The sequence below is a fragment of the Bison bison genome, unplaced genomic scaffold, assembly GCF_000754665.1.
Source record: "Bison bison bison isolate TAMUID 2011002044 unplaced genomic scaffold, Bison_UMD1.0 scf7180017864325, whole genome shotgun sequence".
Taxonomy (NCBI): domain Eukaryota; kingdom Metazoa; phylum Chordata; class Mammalia; order Artiodactyla; family Bovidae; genus Bison; species Bison bison.
Window position 1 is genome coordinate 5350181 of NW_011494897.1, and position 12585 is coordinate 5362765.

Genomic DNA, 12585 nt, shown 5'->3' on the forward strand with positions numbered 1-12585 from the left:
TGTGGGGGGTGGACGGAGGGGATCGTGGCGCACTGATTCAGGTAATGTCTTGGGTATTTCGTGTGCACGAGTGCTTGTTTGTGTCTGTCTTGTGCCTTTTGTGTTGAGGGTGATCTCCTAATTCAGGAAGTCGAGAATTGTTCTCTGACTACAATGTTACCTTTGAGGCAAAGCTCAGTGACTGTCAGTAAAACAGCTGTGTGACAGTCACTTCTTATTCAGGTGCTAAGAATAGGCACTTGGCACAAATGCTTACTGAACTGTTAAAATGCATCTTTTACTAGGACCCATTTTCCCAAGGAAAGATGTTTTAAAATACAATATTCAAAATGATTTATACTATTGAGTGCCTCTTATGTATTTGCAGCTTGACAGATATTTTCAGCTCCCCGTCATTTCTTACCGCTCAGAGTTAGAGGCGAAATTGCACATTTACTAATTCTCCTTCAGAGAACAATTTAAAAACTAGCCCTATGCAAGCCGGGGCTAGAATAATGTTATTTGCATGGTTAGCATTATGTCAGCACTTAACTGACAAATCAGTCCATTAAGTAACATGAGATTTTTCACACGCTATAAATATTTAAAGGGAGAAAAAAAAACTAAAGAAGAAACAGTAGTGACTTTTTAAATTTCTCCTTGAACAGACGACGCTGAGATTGTGGATTTGTTTCATGTATCATGTCCAGAAAATGCAGAAAAGTACTTTTGTCCTTAGATGCAGTTTCACTCGTATTTATGAATATCTTTATGCCCATGGAAATATACATATTTGTGTTGCTCAGGGTGGGGGAGAAGTGAGTAGGGGGTAAAAGGAGTAAATTAGGCATTCTTGGGTAAAAATGAGTAGGTCATAAACTTAATTTCAACCCACTGTTAAGATAAAATACTAGTTTATCATAGTAACTGTCACTGGTTCCTCTTTCTGTTGGGTCAGTTATATGGCTTTGCTTTCCCATTACAGGAATACCAACTGTTATAATTCTGAAAAGAGTGCTCTTGGCAAACAGTTCTCTCTAGATTGTGAAGAAAACATAAAACCCTCGAGAGGAGGAGGTCATGCATTATAGGTAGATGTCCACTAGCGGTCCTTAGTGACTGCATATTGCCTTGCTTTGTAATTAAGCAAGAGATGAAAAGTGACTTGCGGTCTCAGTGGCTCCTCGTATGTTTGAGTGTGAGTGTGTGTGTATGCGTGTCTGTAGACGTGCTTGCATGCATACACACTCACACCAGGGATGTTAGCCCAGGGATGGACTTAGGAAGAACCGAAAGATTGGAAGGCAGTGCTTGCGTCAGTTGTAAACGCTCCAAGGAAGAAACCTTAAATTGTGTGAAAATAAAAATGAAAAATAAACAAAGGTAGGACTGCCCACTCAAGTGGAGTTTGAAGGTTAGTACACCTGAGGCTGTAGCACTGGAGAATTTAATACACCTTCATGTCAGGAAGAATGCCTTATCCAAGCTCAACCAAGTCAGAACTTTTCTCTCATAAATAAATAAATAAACTTTAAAAATCTGCCTCCTGCCCCTAGCCTTCTTTGTAAAATAGTTTCCTTGAATTTAACTTCTTATGGCTAATTTGAATAATTAGTTTAGATAAGCCTCTTAAAGCAGATGCATTTAAATGAAATCAGGACACATGTCCTTTTGGCTTTGGCGCAAGATTCAAACTAGCTTTCTTTTTTGGCTCAATTAAAAGTCATCTTTAAAAAATACAGATTTATTGTTTGGTTGCAGCTCTGATGGTTACGTGGTTCACTGGACAGACAGAAAGATCTAATGCTTAGTAACGCATCTGCCTCTCTGTCTCAATTAATAAACCACAGAATTTATACATGCTATTAATATTCATAGTAATTGTGCTGGGTTAAACCCCATCACGTGTGTGTATACACAGAAATGAAACCAGAGTTATGCAGTTTCAGAGGAGAATATTGGACAATTTCTGCTGTGGAGGCTGTTGAAAAGATTCCTTCAATTTATTGACCACCATCAGGAGAGCCTAAAATGTTAACCTATAACTATGTTTTTTTTTTTTAAATTTTGGGAAATGTGCCAGTGCATTAAAGAGCATAATACTTGAAAGCTTGTTTCACATTTAATAGCCGTAATAACTGATAGCATAAATAGATGAAAATAATATATCTGCTCATTTTGACATATGTGTCAGTCTAATCATTCTAAATGAGTGTGCTCATCACGGTTCTCTTTCAACCTCTGATTAAAATGTAACATTGACTACAGGATTATAGAGCGGACTTAATTTTACTGACTGTTTTAGCAGTTGTCACAGCTGTTGGAAGAAGGAAAGGCAATTGAAACACTCCAAAACAGGCAAGGCTAGGAGGGAACAGTTTAGTATTTGAATTTCAGCCTGATCATGAAAATCCAGACCTCAAAAATTAAGCAGATTTGTGTTTGTTTGTTTTTTTAATTCCTGTTTGGAGCTATGCAAGTTTAATTGTGTAAGGTTTACTGTTTCTGCTTCAGGGTTTTGACTCTTTTCTCTGCCTCATCACTCCTTGTTAAAAGCTAAAGTAAATTGAAATACAACCATCCAAAAGTAATATTATAATGTCGAAATACATGGGATAAACATAGGCTGGAAGGGAAAATGTATACAATAACAACAACAACAAAAAGCCTACATCAGAGTGGAGGCAATTTTCTAAAAAAGATAGGAGCTTGCCGAAGTCACTTTAGATGTGATATTATTTGGGAACTATGAACAGACTGTTTAAGTTTATTTTTCAAAGAAAGAATACACTGCAGACATGGAGCTCATGTTACTTTTCTTCCTGTTTCTTCTCTATAAATCTGTTGAAAACACCTGCAGCCTTAAAGGTAGGGGATTTCAGATGATTTTTTTGTAAATTGCTGGAAGTGACAAGTGGCTGCACTTCGGGGTGAATGTTCCTGAGCTGTAGAGTCTCGTAACCTTGCCCATCACATCCCTAAAGTGAACAGATTAATTCTGTTTCTCTAAAAATTAAATAACCACATATCCCAAACTACGTATAGTCGAAATATCCGGACAGTGTGAATTATGTAACCTATGATTTTCTCCTTGGAGTAAGCAAAAAAAAGTGTTCTGAGTTAAGAGAATCAGTGTTGAATGGGAGTGGTGAGTAAGTGCTGGACACCCGTGTCTCACTCGCCCTTTGTGTCAGTGCGTTTATGTATTACCCTGTACACATTGGGTGGTAAGTTTAGAAATGCTCCTTGTGCAGAAAGGGCTGGGAATCAGCTTCCCATTTCCTGGTCAGAGGCAAGGGTGATGGTGTTGGCTGGTTCTTCCAGTGATGGTTTCTCATCTTAATGTGTTTGTGGCACTGCTGCTTTATTTACTGAGCCTAGTGTGTTGCAGTGGTAATTAACCCATGTTATTAGCAAAGCCCTTGTGGATATCCATTAATTCTCTTGCATGGATGATCATTTTTCTAGTGTTTTCCCCCTAATACGGCATCATTGTTCTTTTTTTTTTTTTTAATTCTAAATTGACGGCCTTTGATATATTTCTTTGATTTAATCTGACCTGTGATATATATTGGTCATCTTATAAAGAATGGTATTGTAATTCAGCTTTAAAAAATGCTAACAGAAGCCAGAGAAAAGATTTTTTTTTTTTTTTTGCTGTTGTCCTTCTTTTCAAAGCAAAAAAGAAAATAAACATTTAGAAAGAAAATAATACAGGAAATTAGTTTTCATTCCGAATTTTCTAGATCTTAGAATTTGTGTTATTTTGTGTCTTTGAGGTCTTTGAATAATATTTTTACTGAGTTAAGAATAGTTTAGGCATTTTTGTAAAATATTGAGCCAGTAGAAAAATACTTGTGCTTCCTGTGCTAAAAAAAGATAAGGACCATCTCATTAGCCAGGCCATACTTTTGCAATTAATTTTAGGTCCATGGTGCTATTCATCAAAGGGGGCAGCTAACTTCTCTATGACTCTGTTTAACAATACTTTCACAATACCTCACTCCTGCAAGAACTACAGACAAAGAAGAAGCCGTTTTTTTGGAAGGTAGGCATAATGCCTAATCTCAAGTCCGTATCACTTGTGAAAAATTCCTCAACATTTTTCTTAGCCTAGTGACAAAACAAAATATTTCTTTGTTTGACTTCCTAAGTGCTGTTTGGCACTGAATGCTTTGCTTATGTTATTTCATAAAAATAAATCAAAATCTGTGCTTATGGTTGATACTTTGTCATACAAGTGGCAGTTGATAGCCATGATTTCTGTGACAGCAATTAATATCAAATAAACTTTTCAGAATCACCTACCAAGAATTCACAAATAAGAGGAGAGTGTTGAGGTATCTCAGTAGAAGTTTCAAGTCATTGCAGCAGATAAGCTCTGCTCTGAATTTTGCTTCATAGCAAATTCATGGAAGAGAGAAACAATACAATGTTGATCTGTTGTAAGTGCATTTGAGCTCCGGCCCTAGCCAGCTCTCTGGAGAAAATCTTTGATTGCCCTGGCCCAGTTTGTTCAGTTTTTATCTCTTTTACATCCACTGGCCTTGTATTAAATTGTCATTGTCCTAAAGCACATGAGATAGAAATGAATTGCTGTTTTCTACATTCTCTGACAGTGAAATATTTAGGTTCTCTTTCTCCAATCATACTTAAATTTGTATTTGAGAGTCCGGGGATGACACCCAGCATCTCTGCCTCTTGACATTCTCTCTTACTGCATTTTGTATATTTTGCTGTTGATTATTATTTTCGTAGCCATGTGTATGGGATGTCCATGGTCTATCCCATTGTAAATAAATAGCTATGCATACGCTACTTTAAAATCCAAAGCAGTCTGTGGAATATACTACACACACGTGTGTGCATTTATGTGCATGTATAGTATGCAGGTGAAATACATATATAGACACGGGAAGAAGTATGTATGTAGAATATAAGTGTGCTGCTGAGAGTGTTCTTGTGTATTTATATAATAAAGTGGATCTCAAGTGTTTTTCTAATCAGCTAGTGTCTAGTTAAATTTCCTAGGCATCATTTTAACCTTGAATTCGTATTTCAGGTATTTACCAAGTCTGATTTTAAACTAAATTGGTTTAGCTGCTGTATAAATGACAGGTAACAGGTAACCTAATATATTAATCTGTTTCTGATTTTATACATTTTTAATTATCATTTTGAAATTCAGTATATAGAAATCATAAATAATTTGTAAAATAGGAAATAAGCCACTAGTATTAAGTACATAATTTAATGGTTTGGGCCCATATCCAAGAACCAGTTTTGAATTAGCTCTTAGCTACATTGTTTTCTCATATAGTTGGGTCTGATAAATGTATCTTAATGAAAACATGATAGCTTTTAAATAAGTGCAAAATAAAAATTTCACTTATCTGACTATATAAATATGTCATTTTATTTTTTGCCAAAAGCAAATATAGAAAATTAATTATCATTATGTGCATATGAAAGACATCATAGATTTGTGAATTTTTGAATTTTATTCTCAGAGGTAAGTTTAAGGTCTGTGGTTTTGCTCAGTGAATCTGAGTGTTGAGAGAAAACATTTATCCAAATGCTCTTTCTAGTCAAATTCTTGTTCTAATGCATATTTTGTTTAAATTCCTAGATTCATTTCCTACCTTTATATGTTTGTATAATACTTAAACAGATTTAATGTTTCTTGTTTTAAAAAATCCTGCTGTTTCTTTATGCCAATCCATCTGCTGAAAGTTAGCTCCTTTATTATCTGAGAGTGTTAAGTGACAGCCTTCTGCCTTTTGAAGGATTTACCTGGCATCTTCTTCTTGTTTCAAGTTCATTTTAGATTTCTACTGTCAAAGTCTGGGAAACCTAGCTGATAAAAATAATTTCCATTTAGTTATAACAAACACCCTTTCTCTTTACTTTTTCTTTACAGAAGTGCCAAATGTTTCTTTTTCTTTGATTTGGACACTATTTCTCAGTATTTTCCAAATGTATTTTCAAATCAACTATGCAAAACCATCAAATTGAACAGATACAGATTGTATATGTGTTGTGTATGTATACCTTCAGGCACCTCCTTTTTTAATTTATAAAAAGCATTTTAAAATGTCTGGAAGAAGCTTGCTTTTTTATGTTTTGATTTTTCAAATGTTTTGTCATTTTAATTGATGGCAATACATGTATATTTATTTGGAAGATAACTCATTGAGGCAAAGCAATAAAGGAAAAAGGACAGTTTTAAATAAATTGGCTTCTCACTGGCCAATTAAAGTCTTATTTCAATATACTGACATAGATCTGTATGTGCATTTGAATATAAATATAGAACATGCAACACTAGCCATTAGAAATGCTGCCTCTGGCTATATGGAATTCTTTCACATAGTCTAATAAATGAAAACACTGGTTTTTGGCATTTAAAATCTATTAAAGAGTTATTTAAAGTGTTAAACTCATGGAGAGCCTATCGAAGATCAGATTGCATTGTAAAAAGAGAACTTGAAAGCAAATTTATATTTTGATTGTTCAAGGCAGTCTCTGTCATATACATTCCTCTGCTTTCTTACCTTGCTTTGAGTGAAACAAAATTGCATATATACTTTTCATCATTTTGATTGGAAGTACACATTATATATAATATGCTTTGGCAGCACTTACCTAGCCAAAGAAAGCAAATTAATACTAGGCATACTAAGGGCTGTCAGGCATATCACAGACGTGTCAATTTAACTTTGCTTCCTCATACACCTCTGCAAACAGTTGCTTAAGATGGTACTAAATAAAAGGGAAGCAACCAATAAATTCTCATATTGTATCAGAGATTGATGGCTAGTAGAACTGCAATGAAAACCAGCTTGTTTGCTTACTTCTCTTTAAAACTCTGTGGGACTACAGAAAGCATAGATAATAATGAGTTTTGTTCAAAAAAAGAAAAAGAGTAACTGAAGCTTGTTCAAATCTTTTTACTATCTTGGAAATAAAGGGATAATAATGGGGTTCATTGTTTTTAAAAAAAAGGTCCAAAGTAGTGAATCTTAGTTGCTCTTACGTGTGATGTATATAAAGTCTTTAACAAGTGGAGAATCAAAAGCCTTGTCAGTCCACTTTAAAGGGACATTTCTTTTTTTGTTGCATATTGCATACATTTTCTGAGAAAGAAAAAAAAATAAGGTATCTTGTGCTTTCATGTTTGTCTTGCTTCTTCAATAGGTTAAAAAAATGAAATTTAAAAAAGTAAATCAAGAACTTATGCACAGAAAATAGAAGAACACTGAATTCTTTTTTTCTCCTCCATGATCAGAATTGTATTTTTGTATGTGAGATTTCCTTTTTCATGTACTCGAGGAAGATTTTATTCATTTGCAATGGCTTCTGAGAATTTAAACAAAGGACTCATTAAATAAATACATTTAGTTTCTTAATACAATGGGAGCTAAAATGTATGAAAAGATGTCCTTTTCAAGGCAGTTAGTAGGTTATTACAGTCTGTAGTTTTAAACATTTATTTTGCTTTGAAAAAAATATCTAAAATTGTGTTCAGAGTGAGCAAAAATCGTGAGTCATATGAAAAATTATAGAGACAAAGGTACTTAAGAGAAAAATTCAAATGTGAGGTTGTTCAATCAATAGCTCTTTGCCCTCCATAATCCAAATTATCGTGGCACTTTAACTTCTCCAAAAAATCTAAGTTGCCTTGTTACATTATATTCATTTTTCCCTAAATGAAAAAATACTCTATCAATGCTTTCTTTACAGCCATTGATCTATTAAAGCAAATTAGATATTTTGGGGAGGACTGTTGTACCCATAACCAACAGTTCATGGCCAAAGAAAGAAAAAAATATATATGAGAAAGTGTCTGTATACAGTTGGTCCTGGGCCCACCCTAAGAAATGACAGAAGCACCCCTTTTAGCCACAGACTTAAATGAGACCTGCCTCACCAGTCTTGGGATCATAGTGTCACAGATGGAAAGGCAACCATCAGCTGAATTGTACTGAACTGCACACTTGGCTAATTCATCTTATTGCTCTCCCCATCTGAGGAAAGGCTCATTCTGTTCTTGGAGTCTAGACAGAATCAGGAGTTGGGCTCAGGTGGGAGCATGTGGCTGCCTTTTTCTGTTCTCTCCTAGCCATTCAGCAAAAGGAGGTGAGGAGCAAATGGACCATTTATGCACCGAAGCCCAGGCAGAGATTCTTTCATGGGGTTAGGAATTTATTATTCAGTTGTTCAAATAAGTTTCATATTTCTCTTCTGTTCTAGAAATATCATTATTGTCTTTCATGCTCCGAAGAACTACCCAGAAATGATTAGGGATGTCTCTCGATTTGTATGAACCATGAACTCCTGAAAGCATTTTTTAACCAGGTAGAAATGAAGAGTGGATCATCTCCTTAGCTTAGTCTCTAGGATGGTTCTTTTTTGTAGCTGTATATGGGACTGTTCAGTTGGTTAATTCTGAAGAATGAGAAAAATGATGAGGTTAAACACTCAAATTGTATTTTTTGTATTTTTCTATTTCCTTATAGTGAACAAAACTTTAATGTCTAGAGCATTTATGAGGGTTTTAATGATTGGAAAATCTGTCCTGAGAATGTGGTCACCATATGTGACAGCCTTGCTTTCTATCTTGTCTTCGGTTTATGGGGTAAGTTCGGTGATACTATTGTCTTACTTTGCTTACATTATAGAACCTCTCTGCCCTACATTGAGATAAACTGAAATGTGGGGGCAATACGTGCTCAGTTCTTAGAAACTTTCCTGAACCCCCTCCATGTCAGCAGTATTTTCTTTTAAAATTGCTGTCTGTCTATTGATCTGTTTTGCTAAAAGATCATTTACTTTGGTCAAAGGTAAGTGCATGATTTTCATCCCGATTTGCACACATGGTACACTTTATCCCCCGCCCCCCCTCAAATTCCAAAGAGATTGCCTTCAACTATTCGCATTTGTTTTGCTTTTGTCTCTGTTTGTCGTGCATTCTAGTTGAGTGCTTTTATAGTGTTTTCTTGATTGTTGTCAGTTTGGGGTACTCGCTACTGACATTTTCGTTAAGTTAATGTCACAGCAGAAAAACCTACGGCCAACTGGAATGTGGCGACCGCGCGTGGAAGATACAACTTCTGTTTGATTGTGTGTAAATACAGTTAGTTAGTTGGGGGTTTATCAGATAGCTGGGCAGAAAGAGAGAGGAGCCGTACAAACTGTTTTCAGTAACTGTGCTGTTCATACACCTGATAAGATGGAGAGAGCTTTTCGAAATGCTGATAGGCTTTGAATAAGAAAAGAATAATCACTTCCACTGGCACCAGCTTATCGCGAATGAAGTAAAATGCCAACACTTTTACATTAGCGAAAGTAAATGTTTTAGACACTCTGGGCCTTTTTTTCATTCACGTTAAATAGTAGGAGTGCTTTTGAGTGTGTGCTGTAATGAATAGACGGATTTATTACCTGGACTAAATTACAGGTGAATGTGTTGATAAAGGAACCCTCAGCGCCAACAGCAGCTTCTTTGATAAGCACGTGCATCTAGGTGTACATTCTCTGGAGAAATTAACTCTTCCTTTTTCCACTCTGATTCCATTAGCCATCATTTCTGATCCTCAGAGATGCAGTTTTGTCCTGTGCCAGTCCCGTCTCCTTTTTACCAGCAGATGGATGACAGGCATTTGAAACGTAGCTACTCAGACTTGGAAAATGCTGGTGTGATCTCTGCAAGCTGGGGCATCTTTAAGTTTCTAAAGATTATGCTGAACCAGCTCACTCCTGTACAAGAAGTCTTATTCTTTCCCAAGAATGGAATGAGATTCATTATAAATTTAGGATACGTTAATGAGAAGATAAATGCATTTGGCCAAGTAGTTGTCCATTTTAAAGGGAAAAAAAAAACAAAAACAAAGACATTGGTCTTTCTCTTCAATATAAACCATTAACTTCCCCGGTTTTCCCCCCTTCTCTTCTTTGTAATTTGACGCCTACAAATAATTTGGCGTATTCAGATTTGATAAATGATAGTGCAAGAGCCAGATTGATTGATTTTGGATTACTATTGATTACTCTCAATGAGATCACTGTGACACACTCGAATCAATAGTATTCGATTAAGCAAGGCACCACCGTTCCATACATCCAGGAGCAGTGGGGAATTCAGGAACAGAATGTTCACAAGCTGATAAATTGACAAAGCATTCAGCTTTAACTAGCCCTTTGTTCAGCACTAGATCCTTAAAATATATTTCATTGGAAAGTTCGTTTCTTTTTTGTAACCCTGGGCCTTTCTGTGCAAGAAAGGTCATCCGTTTAAGGTTTATTAAATTTTAACTCAAAACAACTGGGCTCCGTTTAGGTGTAAAATAAGTACTTAACTGCAGGCAACCTTCATGCTTTTGAGCCGTTGCTCAGAGGTTTCGTTCTTTGACGAAGATGTCAATTGTAAACATAAAAATGCATCACTGGCAATGCAATGGGGTAAGATTCAAACTGAAATAAAAACTTGTGCCCGAGGAAAGCGCTATCCTCCAATGAAGGTGGCCTCACTTTCTTCAGGAGTGGGCCAACTTAGGAGCAGCGCTGGAGGCGGAGGCAGGTAGTACACTGTGATCAATTGCTCGTGGCAGCTCCTCTTCCCCTTCTTATCTGAGGGTATTCATCACATCGCCAATACTACATGCAAAACGCTAAATATCACCTGACCTGAGAGCCGCCGCTGCTGCTGATATCCGCTGAAGTCTTTCTGTCTTGAGCAAACTTACAAAGCCACTGGGGGAGAAAAAAATCACCCGTGATTCAAGTCCTTTAGTTCAGAACGTCAAAGCTGAGACTTGTCCATGTTTTTCCATCGTTCTGTCCTCTTGGCCCTTGGGATGAAGCTTTTGCTCTTTTGTTTTATGGGGTTGCCAAGTTGGTTCTCACAAGGCCAAGCCTTACAGGAAACACTCTATGGAATGAGTGGGTGGACTAATGAGCAAAACTTGATTTCCAGTGAAATTTTGATGGCTAAGGCTTGTGTACCCCAAATCTTAATAGGCTCAAGTCTTGAAATATACTTCAATAAAATCTCACTTTTGATAGTGATTAAAAACCAAAAATAGAGGTAGCTTTCTGAGGGAAAAGAAGAAGGAAAGTTATGAAATTTCCCAGTCAAACTTAAGGCTTTTTTGCATGAACGTAAGATAATAGGATTCTAATTAAATTAGGTTGAGCCATATGAAATGGCCATTTTTCTAGGTCAAATATCAGCAATTTTGTGTGATTCCACATAATAATTGAATTTACTCCTATGCTGTTCATATCCCATAAACAAATTGAAAGTGACAACTATGTTTTCAGTGTTCGAATGGGCTGTGTCCGATGATGAAAAACACATGAATTCTGTCTGCAGTTACGGCAAGTAGAGTATCGTTTTTTCGACAACTTTTTTTTTTCTTTAATACCAGTAGAGAGTTCCTAAGAACACTGTCTTACACAGACGGAAACAGTGTGCCTTCACCTGGCTTCTCACCTGTGGTAGCGTCTCTGATTCCGAGCATCCCTGTACATTTCTCAACTGCCGAGGAAGAGTATGGCGCCAACAGAGGAGCTAGGCTCGAGGACTGACTGCCCCCAAAGGGCACGTTGCTCGGGGCAGATAGTTGGAAAGCAAACTGGGAAGAAGCTGCCAGCATCTCCAGTATGGCACCTGTACATCCATTCATTAATAGAACCTTAGTTTGCTAGTTAGCGCTTTGCATGCGTCCCCCCCAGAGAAGTATTAAAACTGTGCTCCATTAAATCTATGCACTGCTGTGGGTTAGGCAGACGTGTGGCTCCCTGAGTGCTGGCAGTGGAGCCCATGGGGCTTTATTGGCTGTGGCAGGCAGGAAAGGTGCTTCGGGAGATGTAATAAAATGATCCCAGAGTCTTTATTTGACACCACCCCCCCCACCCCCAGATGTGCGGCTCATCTCGGGGCTGCGCTGTGCTGGCCGGTAGGAGCTCTCTGTGCCCACCTGCGGGCAGAATCCGACTCCCAGATAGGAAGGAAATTGACTCTGTCTTTCGGTGGGTGGGAGGGGCTCTGGGACCACCGCTGGAAATGTCAGCAGAAAGTGCATCTTGACTTAGGGTCACGTCAGGACTGGGTAAGTTTTTCTCGCTCTGGGTAAGCACATGACAGCTTACATCTTGTTTCCAGAGAGAGGGAGGGTGGGCATCGTTTACTGAAACTTGATTGAGCGAATGCCTCCGACTGGTCCCACTGTCAGCCTTGGAGTTTTCCTTTAGTAGTGCATTTCCCCCCTGTCTGTGGCACTGAATTTGATTTATCGCTGGTACTAAGATCAAAAAAGAAGTCATTCCTTTTGATGTTTGCTATTAGGCACATGCAGTGCAGGCTGGGGGGTGGGGGAGAACCATCTTAGCATACAAGTCACTGTCCTGGTCAGCCGGTGGCCACGGATGGCAGAATATGTATTTTCTATCTGTTCATTTTGGGATATAAAATTCCATGAATAGAGAGGTGAGCAATAGGATATTTTAAGTGAATAATCGGTTTGTTTCAGGTACAGATTCTTTTGGTAAGGACATAGAGGGTGGCTGTCATGTACACCTGATTCTTGCAAGCTTTTTTTTTTT

At 37.4% G+C, this 12585-nt stretch overlaps 1 protein-coding gene across 5 annotated transcripts in view; it reads left to right on the plus strand.

Moving 5' to 3' along the window:
• The window catches only part of ESRRG (estrogen-related receptor gamma), a 694862-nt gene that overhangs the window by 451470 nt on the left and 230807 nt on the right, over window positions 1–12585 (plus strand). The gene's annotated exons all lie outside the window — the stretch shown is intronic.